The 14,477-nt window shown below is 47.8% G+C and overlaps 1 protein-coding gene across 1 annotated transcript in view; it reads left to right on the top strand.

The window, feature by feature from the left end:
• The window catches only part of LOC144156217 (TWiK family of potassium channels protein 7-like), an 83,823-nt gene that overhangs the window by 28,675 nt on the left and 40,671 nt on the right, over positions 1-14,477 (top strand). The window lies entirely within an intron of this gene.

Raw genomic sequence — 14,477 nt, 5'->3', positions numbered from 1 at the left:
GGTTTTTGTTTTTATTCTTTTTAACGAAGAAATTCTTGTGCGTTCCTTTTCCCCCCCCGACACATTCGCTACTTATATGGATGATTGATAGCTTCCGAACTCTCAAAGCAAATTACAGGAAAGGTTACTCGCTCCTTCTTTCTTTCTTTTTGCGTTTCCGACGGCTCGTTATATGAATTCATCAAGCGAGTTAATTGCGTTCTTTTCTTTCTCCTCTGCGAGCGCAAATCAATCTCACGAAGCAAATGAATTCTTCAGACTTGAAAGTGGCTCCAACTTGACGACGCCAGAAGTTGCAAAGGATGAAAAGAAAACCTGTAACATATGCTAGAGCTATTCGTTATTATTTGAAGGATGAAAGAAGTAAAACGGGCCAGAAGAAACTGGGAACCGTTTGGGTGCATAAAAAAATATTGGGTGCGTGGGCTTATGCACGAATTCTTTAGCAGGCCTAGAAGTTGTAAAAGTAAAAACAAAAAGAAGCTCCATCATCATTTCATACACCTTACCCAGCACTGAAAAGGCTTGGTGACGAGCGCAAGTGAAAAAGAAATATTTGAGACGCGCAAATTACTGCTTCAATCATTTTGAACCGAATATGTGCAACCTGAGGACGTGATTTAATGAGAATCGCTGTTTTTTTTTTGTTTTTTTTTTCGTACAAGCACTATATATGCATGTCTTTGGTTGGCTGCCCTGATTCATCGTTCGAATTAGGCTTTTTGTTCCTCTCTGCGTGGTGTTCATCTTTTCCAAGCTGTGCCTTCTGTATATTTTTGCGATCCAACTGCTCCACACTGGGAGGTATAGTTTTCAGAGGGCAAGGCGCGCCAGCGGTCTGTTTTGTCCGGAGTAGTACGACTAAACATTGCAGGCGGCGCCAAGCACACTGTGCGGAACGTAGACGAAACTGCTTCCGGCGGTCGCCACCCACGTAACACAGGCTTTTCGCCGTCGCCGACAACTTTTCGACCCGTCTCTCTCATTCAGAGTAACTGAAAAAGAGGAAACGTTTTCGCCGCTCACCGCCTAAGCATACGCTCCAAGAAGTCCCTTTGTGGCGTCTTCACCACAATGCTCTAGAATGACAACGTAATTGTTTAGTCTATTCAAGACCATGTGCTCCAAAAGTTTGCCTAAGCAAGACGTCAGAGAGATGGGTCTTAGGTTCTCAATCTTCAAAGTCTTGCCGGATATAGGAATGAATACGATCTTTGCTGTTTTCCATTGCTTCGGAAGGTCACCTTCCCTCCAGCACGTATTAAAGTATTTAGGCAGGGCCGTAACAGAACCATCATCCAGATTCTTAAGCGTCTCGTTAGTGACGTCGTCTGAACCCGAAGCCGATTTGGTTCTGAGCTGAGACATTGCTGCTCTCATCTCTGCCTCCGTGAAAGGTTCATCCAATGTTAAGTTGGGAGCTCCTTCGTTGTCTATGGCTGGGTTGTCAGGGCCAATGTTAAAGTTAAAGGAATAGTGACACGAAATTTCAAAGCTGTGATAACTATGTAAAATACTTCCTTTTTATCAGGAGATATCTCCCAGCAAGTTTCAACAGTCACCGTTCAGTATAACATATTTTAGATCCATTGTGATCTTTGCCCGCACAAGAAAGATCAAAGCGGGCCAGCATGACATCATCTGCTCCTTGCCCCAAACTCTCGACGTCGGAGCCCCCGTGGCGTTGCCGACGCACTGGCTGCGGTTGGTGCGCGCTGCTATGCCGTGTGTAACACGTCATGGTTTTCGGACTGACGTCATGCTGTCTGGGCGCGTGGGGATGGTGGAGACCTCGGCCGGTCTGGGCCAAGGAGATTGTATAAAGCCTTCTTGGTCTGGGCGCGCGCGTCCAGATCGACAGTGGTGCGACAAGAATGGTGACGTCAGGGGCGCCCTCCTGTCATGGCGGCCGCTCAGCGTTCGTTTTGTCGAAACCGAAACTGACAAGAAAAAACGACGCCGTACATGATTGTTTACCATGAGATCGACCGTCTAATGTGCTATGATTAGTGGGCTGGTAGGCACCCCTGGCAGTGAAAAAAACGTAACACGAAAATTTCGTGTCAGCACTCCTTCAAGGTATCTATTTTAAACCCGACCAAAGGCAAACACCTACTCTCGGACTCAATGTTCGGTTTCAGACAAGGTCTCTCGACGCAGGACGTGCTCCTGCAACACAGCACCAAGTCATCGAGGGACGGCACAACTCTTCTTATGACACCAGGGCCGTCCTGGGACTAGGCTTAACCAGAGTCCTTCAATGCTTTTCTGGTCACGAAACTCCGGCTCCCGTTTCATACAGGGACAAAAGTCGCCGCTAGGGTCGCCGCTGTCAGCGCGGGGGCATTTCATGCCCGCGCCACCCGCGCGCAAGCATTCCGCCGAAGCTGGTACCCGTTCGAGGCAGTTGTTGAAAGCTCATAAAATATTCTGCTATCATTCATATTTAGCTTGACGTACAATGTGGTTGCTGCACTCGCGTGTGAAAAGGTTTTCTTCGCTTACCTTTGCATGATATCAACGCTTTGATGGAGCCAGTCGTGCCGCAGCAGTTATGAATGTACCTGTTGTTGCGACAATTCTTTCATCTCGTGCAGGGCAGCGTAAAATTGTGCTTTGTTTAAGCGAAGGTTATCTCGTTGGTTTTTCGACTCTGGCGAAGCCTCAGATTTAGAAATTCGCAAATATTATACGCGCAGTGAGCACCCGCGGCGACGCCGATCGCGCGAGTTATATGCAATCCGACAGTCTACGCCGCCGGTGTTCGCCGCGGCTGCGGTACCGAAGCTAAAGCTATAAATTTCGTGTTTAGTTTGTTACAGTTGACCTCATTCCTGTGCGCTCATTACATAGAGCTTCAGCAAAGCTTCAAAGTGCGAGCGATGAAGCTTTCGTCGCATTAATACATGCCCATCTCTAGGATTCTAAGTTTAAGTTCGAGTTCGCAGCTACCTTGTGTTCGTTTTCATGGAACTTCAACAGGGTAATAAAACTTGCTGTTAGGCTAGTTGGTTCATTCAACAGAGTAACGTTACATAGGCACAGAACGAGAAAAACTGAGTCTCGCGAAATATTGTGCAGCCACTCAAGGTCATTCGGGAAGCTCCAATTTCCGAATGAGTTGCTTTCCCAGAAATGTCCCACCCTCCGAGCCAAATCCAACTACCACTTCGATGTTGCATGCTTCAGTTTAACAGGGCGTTTTGCTATGATAGACTATACTCGCAAGGCATAGCTATGAAGATACTTGACTGGGGATGCTTGACCTACTGAAATGAAGCCGTGTTTCAAAGTCTCTAAAAAAGCACACCTGTTTATGAGCATGATGCTGCTGCTCCACCGCTGATTTATTCAGCTGACTACTTCACATTGGTCAAAATACACTACATGTTGTCAAGCTAGAGAGTCAATAATGCCACGAAGGGAATATTTCAATACATATCGTCATGTCCTCAATGATGATGGAGTGTTCTTAAAACAATACGGTTTATAGCAGAAAACATTTTCGCACAATAAGCTATAAAAGCATAAACAACAGACAGCGCAGCGATGTCACGTACTCAAGGGCAACTTAAAGTTCTGAAAGGAAGGAGCGAACTTGTGTTCCGCGATAAGCTAGAAAGCATATACGTCGAAGAAACAGTCAGCAAAGTGACTTGCACAGACGAGTGTTAGCGAATTGAATGCCTCAAAGTTTGCTATGCATTCTTTTGTGTGGAAATGCTTTTCTTTTGAGAAACATCTGTACAGACCGAGAACATTGCTAATGAGATAGGAAGTCTGGGTTAGTGACGACAAGGTTACATCTTTTACTTATTAAACAAAACTACCGAGCGCTGCTTACGACAGAAAAAGTAAATTAGCGCTCAGCTCGTAACACCAGATCAGACAGCAAGGTGCATTCATGCACTAGTAACAAAACAAACAAATCCAAGGCACGCATCGCGGCAAATGTTCGCGAACATGGCACTATTGCAAAACAAACCTAATGTAAACGAAGTAAGAATGCAAAGTATATAAAGGCATTGAAAAACTATGTACAAGGCCGACACATGAAGGTAACAAAACTACTAAAAACAACGCAAACTTTTGAAGCAAAATGAAAAAGTACGAAGGGAAATTGGCGTCTTTGACACATCAGTGAATAAACACAGGGAAAGATTTTTTTGCGAAAGCTAACAAGGTGACAAAATAAGGTGCATGAATACGCTGGAACACTAAAAACAGTAAACTACAAAGACAATTTACAAAGAGTGAAAAATAAACTGTACAAGACCCGCACAAGGAAGCAGACACCTACAGGAAAATAATGTGAGTTGTTATGAAGTGGAACTAAAAATAATATGGTTGAGATACTAGAGAACAAAAATTTTAAAAATGCATTTATACAATTATGTATCACAGAAAAAACACAGTAAAATGCTGCATATTTGCATGCCTGAATCCATTCAGGAAGCAATTCAGCTAATCACTTTCTTGCCCCCACCAGCTGGGCATGTTGCACGCTTACTTGCCCGTGCAAGCTTATTCTTTTCCCTCGTAAAGAAGAGCAGACGACACCTGAGAAAAAAGTGCACAACTTCTGCCGTGGTGCCTACATAGTGGGACCCACAACCCACAGCAGCTGCTGAAGTACGCTCATCCAGCAACACTCTCTCCACAATGTTCATGTAAACGTCCACACAAGCCACTCTACTAACAGTGAGTTCTTCGACGTAGCTTTCCACAATCTGCAGGAGACTGAGCAGTCGGCTTGACGGCACCTGCAGGAAACCTCTTGACTTTGCAAGTATTAAGTCGCTTGCTTGCCGAGATGAGCCCTTCAGAGTGTCCACACAGCTAAGGCAGCTCATGGTGAGGAACTTCTTTGTCACATAGCCCGCGAGGTAGTCGAGTATGCACTCTTTGGGCGACAGCACTTGGTTCGAAGCAGATGCAGCTTGTATGCTCCCTGGTGGCTCCAACAAGACATCGTCGAAGAGGACTGCCAGGGCATCAACCTGAAATGCATATTTCATGTTGCCATGTTTCAGCATTGTTTTCTAAAGCATGTATATACTATAAATCTGGGCTGATTGGTCATTCATAACAAAGATTTCGCAAACTAACTACTGAAAAAAGAACACATAAACCAACAACTGATTTCCACCTTTGTTCTCTTTTGTCCCTAAATAGAAAAATAATTGGTGTTCTACCTGACTGTTGGCAGGCGGTTCCTTTTCAAAGAGGCCCTGCAGCTTGAGCAGGAGTTGTGGCCCATCACCATCAACAGAAGCACGCTTAGGTGGTCGCACCAGGTTGTTCACCGAAAGCATACGGTAAATGAACAAGAAGTGTTGAACAGTAGGCTGCCCTCCATCGCCAGCTACGTGCCTCACTATGCCAAAGAAGCGCTGAAAGAAGAAAGCAATTTGTAGTAAACGCAGAAGCTTGAGATGTAAATATGGTTACCTCCAAGGGATCTTGTCCGAAGTTACCCACGAGCACGTAGCGGAAACCAGAGCCAAGGAGCACCTCAACTAGTGCAACTGTGCTGTGGAGCGTTATTCTAAGCGCTGCACAGGTTGGCTTGCTCAAGAAACACGCTCGCCTCGCCACAGGCAACGACTCGATGTACTTCTGCCACTCGTCCAGCCAAGTTATATTCTCCTTCAACGTCTGAAATTCAGTAACAATATCAGCATAGGTAAAAATAGTGCCATTATTAGAATAATAATATCAGTCACTTACAGCAATGTGTTCAGCTTCATTGTACATCACATGCTCTGGTCTGCGAGAACTGAGGCTGTCGAATAGCTTGTTCATGCGTCTTGTAAAGCTTGAAGTTGCTGCCGAGTGACGAAGCTTCTCGCACGCCTCTTGTGTACTGTAAAACTCCATGGCTGAAGCAGTGCTTTCGCTAAACAACTGTAAAACACATAGAATAATTTTAAGCCACCATGCTTCCCTTTTTTCAGTGACAAAAATAATTGTACAGACATGTTCCAAGGTGTAAATTAGTTGAGTTTCTTGCCTGGACAGCAAGCCGGACACTCATTTTCTGGAATGCATTTGGAGCAACGTGCGCTTTCGTCAGCTTGGGCACCGCACGCAGCCCAGCTTGCTCCATTTCATACTCCAGTAGGGCAGCGTAGTGGCAGTGAAAAACTTCTTGGCTTTCGGGCAGCTGTAACAATAACAAATGTCACGAAAAGAGACAATGTAGAGCACAATTAGTGCAGATGCAAACACTTCTTACCAGAAACTTGCCAACCTTCTGCAGATTGTTCCGTACGCATTTGAATACGTGAGGAGGATCTATCACCACATGGACAGATCTCGCTGGATCGCATGGGTGTTGGAAAGTGGTCTTTACAGCGTTCATGTCACCGCTGATACCTGGAGAGAAATTACGCTTGTCAGCCCCATTACAGGGAAATAAATAAATAAAAAATACAACTCAGAACTGCAAGCTCATTACTTAGATATTTACCCAGGGACATCAGAGCAGACTGATTTGTTGTGGAATTGTCACATGTGATGGCATCCACCACAACGCAAGCATTGGCAAGGTGCACAATGCACTGAAGCAGCAGTTTCGCCACTATTGAGCCTGGTGTTGCACCAGACGCACAAAAGCTTCCCACCGTCTGCGACCAGCCACCAAGAAAAGGCCGGAACAAGAACACGAGCACATGGTCCCCATCTTTCTCACGGTCTGCTGGTCTCGTGTGCTCAGCAAAGTCCACTTTCCCCAAAAGGGACATGTCGGACTCTCTGATGTGCAGACTTTTCCGCACACTCATTTCATCAAACATTAGTACACCTGCGAAAATATTTTGGTTAGTTATGCGGCTTGTTTGAAAACAGAACCAGGGTAAGTTAATTCCCAAAGGAGTCTAACCTCGGCGTTCTCTTTCTGGGACTCCTTGAAGTTTTTCACGCAAGACTGCAAATAAACCTGCATCAAAGCCAAAATCGGCCTTGAGGCTTCTCAGGTAGCCATGCAGCGTGCGAGGGTTGGGAAGGGGAAGGTAGCCGTTTTCTTGTAGGAAAGTGTAGACAGCAGTCGACTTCACCTTAAGAAGCAAACAGTCATATATCCACTCCTTCTTGTACCTAGGGGAGAAGTAGAGCATGTGTTGTGCATTCACATGCTGGTAAACGAGCAAGTGCAGTTCTAACGGCTAGCTCGACCACTAAATATATATGTGGGTGCGGAAAAGCATGCGGCATCACTCATGCACAATTTAAGCTTTAAAACGCAAGCAACCAAAAATAAACAAAAAATGAACTTCTGCCAGCCTAAAAAATGCTGCCACGCAACTATTAATTATTTTTCCACTCTCCATCACAGTACATGTCATGCACGCATAGTGCAGGTATACGATGACATCACTGACGACATGCAAATGGTTAGCTGCATGCGCTTGCCACAGGATATGGAAGAGGCCACCAACCGAAAAATTACATACAAAGCAGTGCAAACAACAGAAGCATTAATTAAAGGGTTTGTTTCTTATGTAACCACATAGTACCGGGCCTTCTCACATGATAGAACACATTTTTCCTTTACGTCTTTTCAGAATGCTGAAATGAGTGCAAACACAATATGACGCCTAATTAAATGCACTTTTCTTGTCAATGAAGCATGCACATTCCCCAGAAAAAGCTGAGACAGCAAAGTACGCCAAGAGGACGTAGAATATTGCATATGCCCCTTTAGTATCCTGAGCTGACTGGGCCAATGCACTGGACCAGTTTTTTTATCTTTCGCCATATCCGTGTTCTCCAAAATCATTAATGGACACATACACGAGAGGAGGCCATTATGAGCAATACAACACTTGAGCACATGTCAGTACCTTACCTTACAGCAGTCGGAGATTTCGCGTTGGCTTTCATCAGGCACTGATCAAGGATCAACTTTTCGCGAGCAGACAGCTTCTGGGTGTCAGTAAGCTGCCTTTTATGCCTGCTCGCTAACGCGGTCATTTTCGCGAGCTTCATTTGGCTCCGGCGGAGTCGCTGCGTCGTGCTCCGAAGCTGGCCCTTCACTGCCAGCAACTCAGAAATAGGGCAGACGACCTCTTCTGTTTGGCAGGCTGTCTCTGCGTATGCACCAATACCCACTGCCGCATCTACAGGAGGATGAAACGTAATTATATAGCGCTTGAGGCTCCTGGGAGCTTCAAACTCGGTCCAAACAGCAGAATCGCCACGAAAAACTGTTTAGCTTACCTGCAGCGCTCGTCACTGCTGTTTGGGATGCTTCCGTGCTTGAACACGGCAGAATTTCTTCTGCGATGGCATCAGGCGACGACAAACGACGTCTCTTTGTTGCTGGCTGGACCCTCGTTGAACGGGATCGCGGCTTCGGCTTGCTCAGATACGCCGGCAGCCCGTCGAAGCGCCTTGGAACGGCGTCGGGCCGCAGCTTCGGTTTCTCACGTCGCAAAGAGACGACGTCTCCTTTCACCAAAAAAGTGTCGTTCCAAACAACGTCCGCAGTGGCAAAATGCTTTTCGCAGACACGGACATGCTGCGAGTCAAAAGAAAAGCCGCCGGCTTCCTGTCGCGGTATCGCACGTTTCCACTGTTCGCGCTTATCGGCGTCACTCGGCAAGCAAAACAACGAGACCTTTTCGCTCGTACCTCTGTAGCCGGAGCGCCATCCCGGTACGCAACAAGTCTTGGGCATTTCCGCCCAGTGTCCTTGCACAATATCACCAAAGGCGTCACATCAACTGGTAGCTTAAAACTCGGAAAACAACGCGCCGATGCTACCGGATTCCGTGGTTGTGCAGCCTCGCCGACGCAGCGCGCAGGTTTCGTCTGTCCCCCACTATGCGATCAGCGCCGCCCCGCGGCGGCTTCGGCGACATAGCAAACTGCTCCCATAGCGTTACGGCGGAGTTTCGTGACCAGAAAAGCATTGAAGGACTCTGGCTTAACTAAAGCCTTTGACCAACTCAAACACTCGGCCATACTACAGAATCTCGAGCTGCTCGGAGTGGGCAAGTGCACCTAAAACTACGTGAGAGACTTTTTCACAGCGAAAGCTGCCAGCCTCACGATAGGTGATGTTCAATCGGGCACTATACGACTGGGAGAACAGGGCACTCCCCAAGGATCAGTCCTTTCTCCTTTCTTTTTCAACATGGCTCTCGTGGGGCTGCCTCCGAAACTCAATCCCAGACTCAATCATGGTCTCTATGCAGACAATATTACACTCTGGGTAGCAGGAGGCAGTGATGGGATGATACCAGATACCCTGCGATAGAAGTATCAGATACAGATACAGATACAAGCGATAGAAGTGGTTGATAGCTATGTTATCCCTAGAAGTCTCTCTCCTGCTCAGGGCAAAAATCGGAACTACTTGTCATCTATCCCAATGGCCGTCAGCCTCAATGTCGCCAAATAATCTCAATCACAACCAAAGATTGGACTGTCATACCAAACGTAGACATGATGAACAAACGTTTATTATAGAGCAAAAGGGTAAGGAAAGGGGGTGTGGTCAGCCGCCTATGTCCAGGGGAGGCCGCAAGAGAACGCCGCCGTCACCGCCAGGTCGACCAGCATAGCCTCATCTTCACAGTCGGAGCTGGTCAGCAACCTCTCCCACTGCTCACTGGAAGGGGTGCCTAAAAACAGCATCATAAGACTCATTCAAGCTTTCCTCATCAGTCTAATTGCATATGCCGCGCCGTTCTTACGATCCTAAGACATTAAAAGGGGAGATTAAACACAATAATCCGCAAGATATACAAACAACCACTAGGCATACCTATCTTTGCCCCGAGACACAAATTATTCGAACTCGGCGCCCGAGAGAGGAGAGAGATCTCTCTCTCTCCTAATAGAAAAAAATGCAATTCTGCAGAAACTGGACACCGAAATTGAGTAGCTTGTCGACCTGGATGAATTCACGGAATAATTGGAAAATGCGGAGGACTTCGAAACTTCTGTCCTGTTGACCAAACTTAGAATGGAACGATTGTTCCCGGAAGTGCAAAAGCATTCTATCAGTGACATTCTAAAAATACTCCCCGAAAAACACGATGGTATCGTAAACATCAATGAATACGCTGTGAACAGCAGCCAGTAGCCACAGGTGGCTCGTTCCTTCAAACAAGAAATGAATACACTAATAAACACAGAGGAGGCAACCATTTCTGTTCCGTGGTCAGACGACCAGACAACAGCTTCCAAGACACAAGGCACTCCAAACGATCAATTCCCTCGACTATCTCCAAAGAAGACGAGTCATCCGAGCAACGGCAACGCAGTGTTGGGGGGGGGGGGGGGGGGCGGAAGAGTCATCTCGTTGGCGTTGTCTGCATGTGATGAAAAGAAGTTGGGTGCACAACGAGCGATATCTTGAAGGTTCGCAAGCGCCGAACGTAGAACAAGAACCCCCTCATCAGCATCGACACATCGACCGAGCCTCAGACTCATCCAAGCAGCCTTCACGTACACGTCGCCATCGTGGTAGCTCGGGTTCGAAGGGGATTGTGTTGGCCAAAACAAAGCGCGGTCGCAAGTCCCCGACATCAAAACGAAAATGGCAAAATGGGGTGGACCTACGACAAGCAGGTGCAGGTACCCCAAAGCGCATGACAAACTGCCGGTTGATTGGTAAAATGAGAATGAAAGGGAACGCCCCACGTGGACTGATTGGTATACGCATGAGAAGAACCACCCGGTACCTGCATTCCCCCAAGAAACGACAAGCGATGTGCCACATGACGCTTCCGTGAGTACTGACATGTCCTTGTACAAGACAGAAGATGGTCCAAACGATGGTCCAGGCGTTGGTCAAGACGAGCGGTAATTACACTAGTCTCATTCCACAAACCGCATTTTTCATAGACGCTGGAGGCATCGGTGGAAGAAGTATCGACTACTCTGGCACGGCTAGCACGGACACGAAATCGGTCGTGGCCAAAACGGACAGCTCACATGACTTTGAACAATAGTGTTTTGCAGTTGGCTACAACAAATCCGAGGACGCTGAGTAACCGGTGAGCACTATATTTTCCCGTCGCTTCATGTTCAATATCTTCCTCTGTTTATTGCGGGGCCTGTAGGACGCCGAAAATATTAGAAAGGAAGAAGATGTGGCCACTGGCAGCTGCCTCCTAGTATCGTCATCATTGTATACGCCTCGAGCTTTGCGATCGCTGCGCCGCCTGCCGCCGCTTGTCCGCGGCGTTAACGGGATTAGCGCTGCGCGGCTGATAGGGGCTCATGCAGTGTTCTGGTTCTCTTTCGCTTCTTTTTGCCCTTTCGCGCCCTAAAAAACTTGTTATGGTGACGTCTGTAAGTAAACAGTACGTTTAGGTCACTTCAAAAGCCGCTGCGTCTTGGTAGGGTGCTCAAACACCAACAATAGCTATCCGGGAACGCGGCTCTGCGTCCTTCTCGGCCACTGTTACGGGCGTCGGCGACGGCAGCAGCATACCACCGCTGTCACCTCCGAATACGTCCGGCAGAAGTGAATTTTATTGTCGCCTCGTTTAAACCTGATACTGGCACAGTGAGAGGTGTGTTTTGTTTTGTAGCGCGGACAAGGAATGCGGCCTCATTACGAATATATGCGTCATAGAAAAATATATTCTGGGGATGCGATTACCCAATACCTGATAATAACTTGTGCCTTTTATAAGGATATAAACCACGCGAAAATGTTAAGTATATTCCAAGGCTGTGCGTCATGAAAGATGTGCACTCATGCATACCTTATAGCAAGAACCAAGAAAAGCTAATTAAACCACGGAAAAATAATGGTCTGCAAGTCCGGAAGAAACAGAATAGCTCGTATGGAAATGAAAAAAAAAACTCAGTGTAGCTTCTGAAATGCTAAAAAACGGTCGTTTCAACTTACGCCAAGTCGGACTCACGAGACCAACTAGTGTGCGAAATGCGCTGCTATTTCGCGAGACGTCGGGAGGGGGGGGGGGGGGAGGAGGAGGGGGGGACGCTTAACTAACGTTGTGTACCAATGCGGAGCGATCAAGGAATGAACGTTTTGGTAATCACACACACAGCCTACGCGTGCACGTTACTCTAATTTTTAGACTTCAACGAACAGCTGATCACTCGGCGGACGCACTTTTTGAGGTGTACAAGTTCACAACTGTTAAAATGTGCCGTTAGAAGAGGGGGATATCTGATAAGGCCCTGTGTGATTTCCATTTGTGCTAGATTCTGCAGGCTTCCTGCGTCATATGACTATGCTTCGAAGGAACGTTTAGTCGCGGACGCGCATTACTCTAGAAGCCCTCCACCACGCTGCTCGCCGAGGTTATATGTAGCATATATGAATGTTTGCGGGCGCTCAGCTCACGACAAGACGCCCCAGCATTAATTTTTTTTTGTCGTGCGCTGATCCCGGGTATAATTTTGGATTATCCATCCTACAAATATTTCGTAGAATTTCGTGAAATGTATGTCCAGGGTAGTGATCAATATCTGAGGTATGATATTGGTAAGCATAACAGGCGTGCTCTCAGGTATGAGTGCTCCGTTAGGTTATATAAGCGCACAAAACTGATTTACATCGTAGCGTATAGCCACAGCATGACCATTTGAGGAAACTGTGCTTACGGAGACACTGTTAGTAAATTTCAGGGCAGTGGAATCACAATGATCTCCGTATGCATATATCGGTTTCGCGACGCCGACCTGTGATGCACACCTGGCGCTTGTACAGACTGAATGTGCCAGACTAAGATCACGTCAGACACATTTACACTCTCGTAGATGTGCCACATTTGCGAACAGAGTGACTGCTCGACATGAATATGTGTTTCCAGCGCCTACAAACGGTGAATCTCAGTCGTGAACGGGCCCCCGAAAGCAGCGATGACCGTGGGGAGCGGGCCGGAGACTCCCGCGGCTGCTTTCGAAACGGGCCGCTAGGGGGATTTCAGTGGCGCCCCTACAGGACGCGCTCGAGGCGTATAGCACTTCCACCCGCCATTAAAGAATCACCCACGTCCCGCGACCTTCGCCTCACTTTCTTGAACAGCGCCAATTTATATTCATTTATTCAGTTGGCCTCTTTGTCCCCTTGTGTAGCCTAAGGTGTATTTGCACAGGAACAGAGATCAGTCCTGGAAAGGAAGGTAGCGCAGCAGTCAGTAGCCGCCTCGTACTGCCTTTCTAACCTTACTTGGCTAGCAGCGAGCTTACAAACGCTAAATCTTGCGCAGCACACTTTTTAAATGCAGATATTTTCTAGCTTTTCCTTCACCTTTCTCGCAAAGTACTACTGTTTTCAGCTCACAATTAGTCGTTATACAATGAAGCCAACTCATAAACAAAAGTTCATAAAGCATAGGACTGGTATTGGCCTAGCTGCTGACATAGCCAGTGAACGAGAAGCACACGTATAGGATAGATATAAAAAAAAGGAAGCCGTGTTCAATTTTCGGAAATGCGTTCGCCCACTAGAAACGCTACGGAGGGCAAGTTTTAGAATAGCGGACCCACCAGCCTTGGTGCCCCAAAGCAATCAGATGCTATTTTCTTAAATTTGATAATAACGTACACGCCGAGGCCGCACCGCCTTAAGAGTTATTCTCGCGGGAACAGTTGTTTCGTCGCAGAAAAAGCGTCCACTGTTCCTTTTTTACAGAATGTTTCCCCATGTCGGGCCAATGAACCCAATCGAAGCTCTGCGCTCCAACCGAGCTCTTCATTTTCCAAGCGATTTCATTCCCAGAACAGGGCTATATTCGGATATCGACCACACCGCCCGGCCACGACAAATCACTGTCGCGAGTGATACCCGAAAGCAACCTGTTCCTCAATTCGGCAGCAGGAGGCTTCGCCCCCGGATCTTTCTTTTGCGCGGCCCGTAGGCGTAGGAGGCTCGTTACTTGGTTGCCCGCTCCCGTTATACCCCTCGTGGGAGGAACTCCGTGTGCCGGGAGGAAATTAGAGGACAAAACGGAGGATAACGCGGGCCCGCTTATTAGACAGCGGCGTCTCCTCGATGGCGGCTGTCAGAGGCCTGCAAGGACAAGATGGGCGGCTGCTGCACACTGGTGCGCCCGATCCGCGTATCCCGAGGCCAGACCTCCTCTGTCACTTTACTTTTGTTTTTCTCGTGCGCGAGTGCTTCTCATTTGTCCTGCGTCACAGTGGACGACTGCCGCGTTCCCCAGGGGGACAGTGCAGCTTAGCGCGACACCGACCTGGCTCGGTGACGCTCGTTCCGCCAGCAGGAAACCCAATTCCCCTTTTTCGGCGAACGCATTTCTGGGCGCCGCCCGGCTCTGCTCCCTCAACCGTCTCCGCGGTACCTCTTGCCGTTCTCCTTATCCGCAGAGCTTGTCACGTGGCTCGGCATCTCTGCTGCAGAGAGGCGGCACTGCGACCAGGGTCTACGAGGAAACACATTCAGCGCACTTTTTTCAAATGCTGAAAGAATCGCGCGCGCCTCAAACCGTGCACCATTTCTGCTTGGCTTCCTCGCGGCGAGG

Source organism: Haemaphysalis longicornis, unplaced genomic scaffold, assembly GCF_048455015.1.
Source record: "Haemaphysalis longicornis isolate Haplotype H1 unplaced genomic scaffold, Haemaphysalis longicornis Haplotype H1 scaffold_1, whole genome shotgun sequence".
Lineage (NCBI taxonomy): Eukaryota > Metazoa > Arthropoda > Arachnida > Ixodida > Ixodidae > Haemaphysalis > Haemaphysalis longicornis.
Note: the sequence above shows the minus strand (reverse complement) of the source record. Positions and strands in the feature narration are given on the sequence as shown.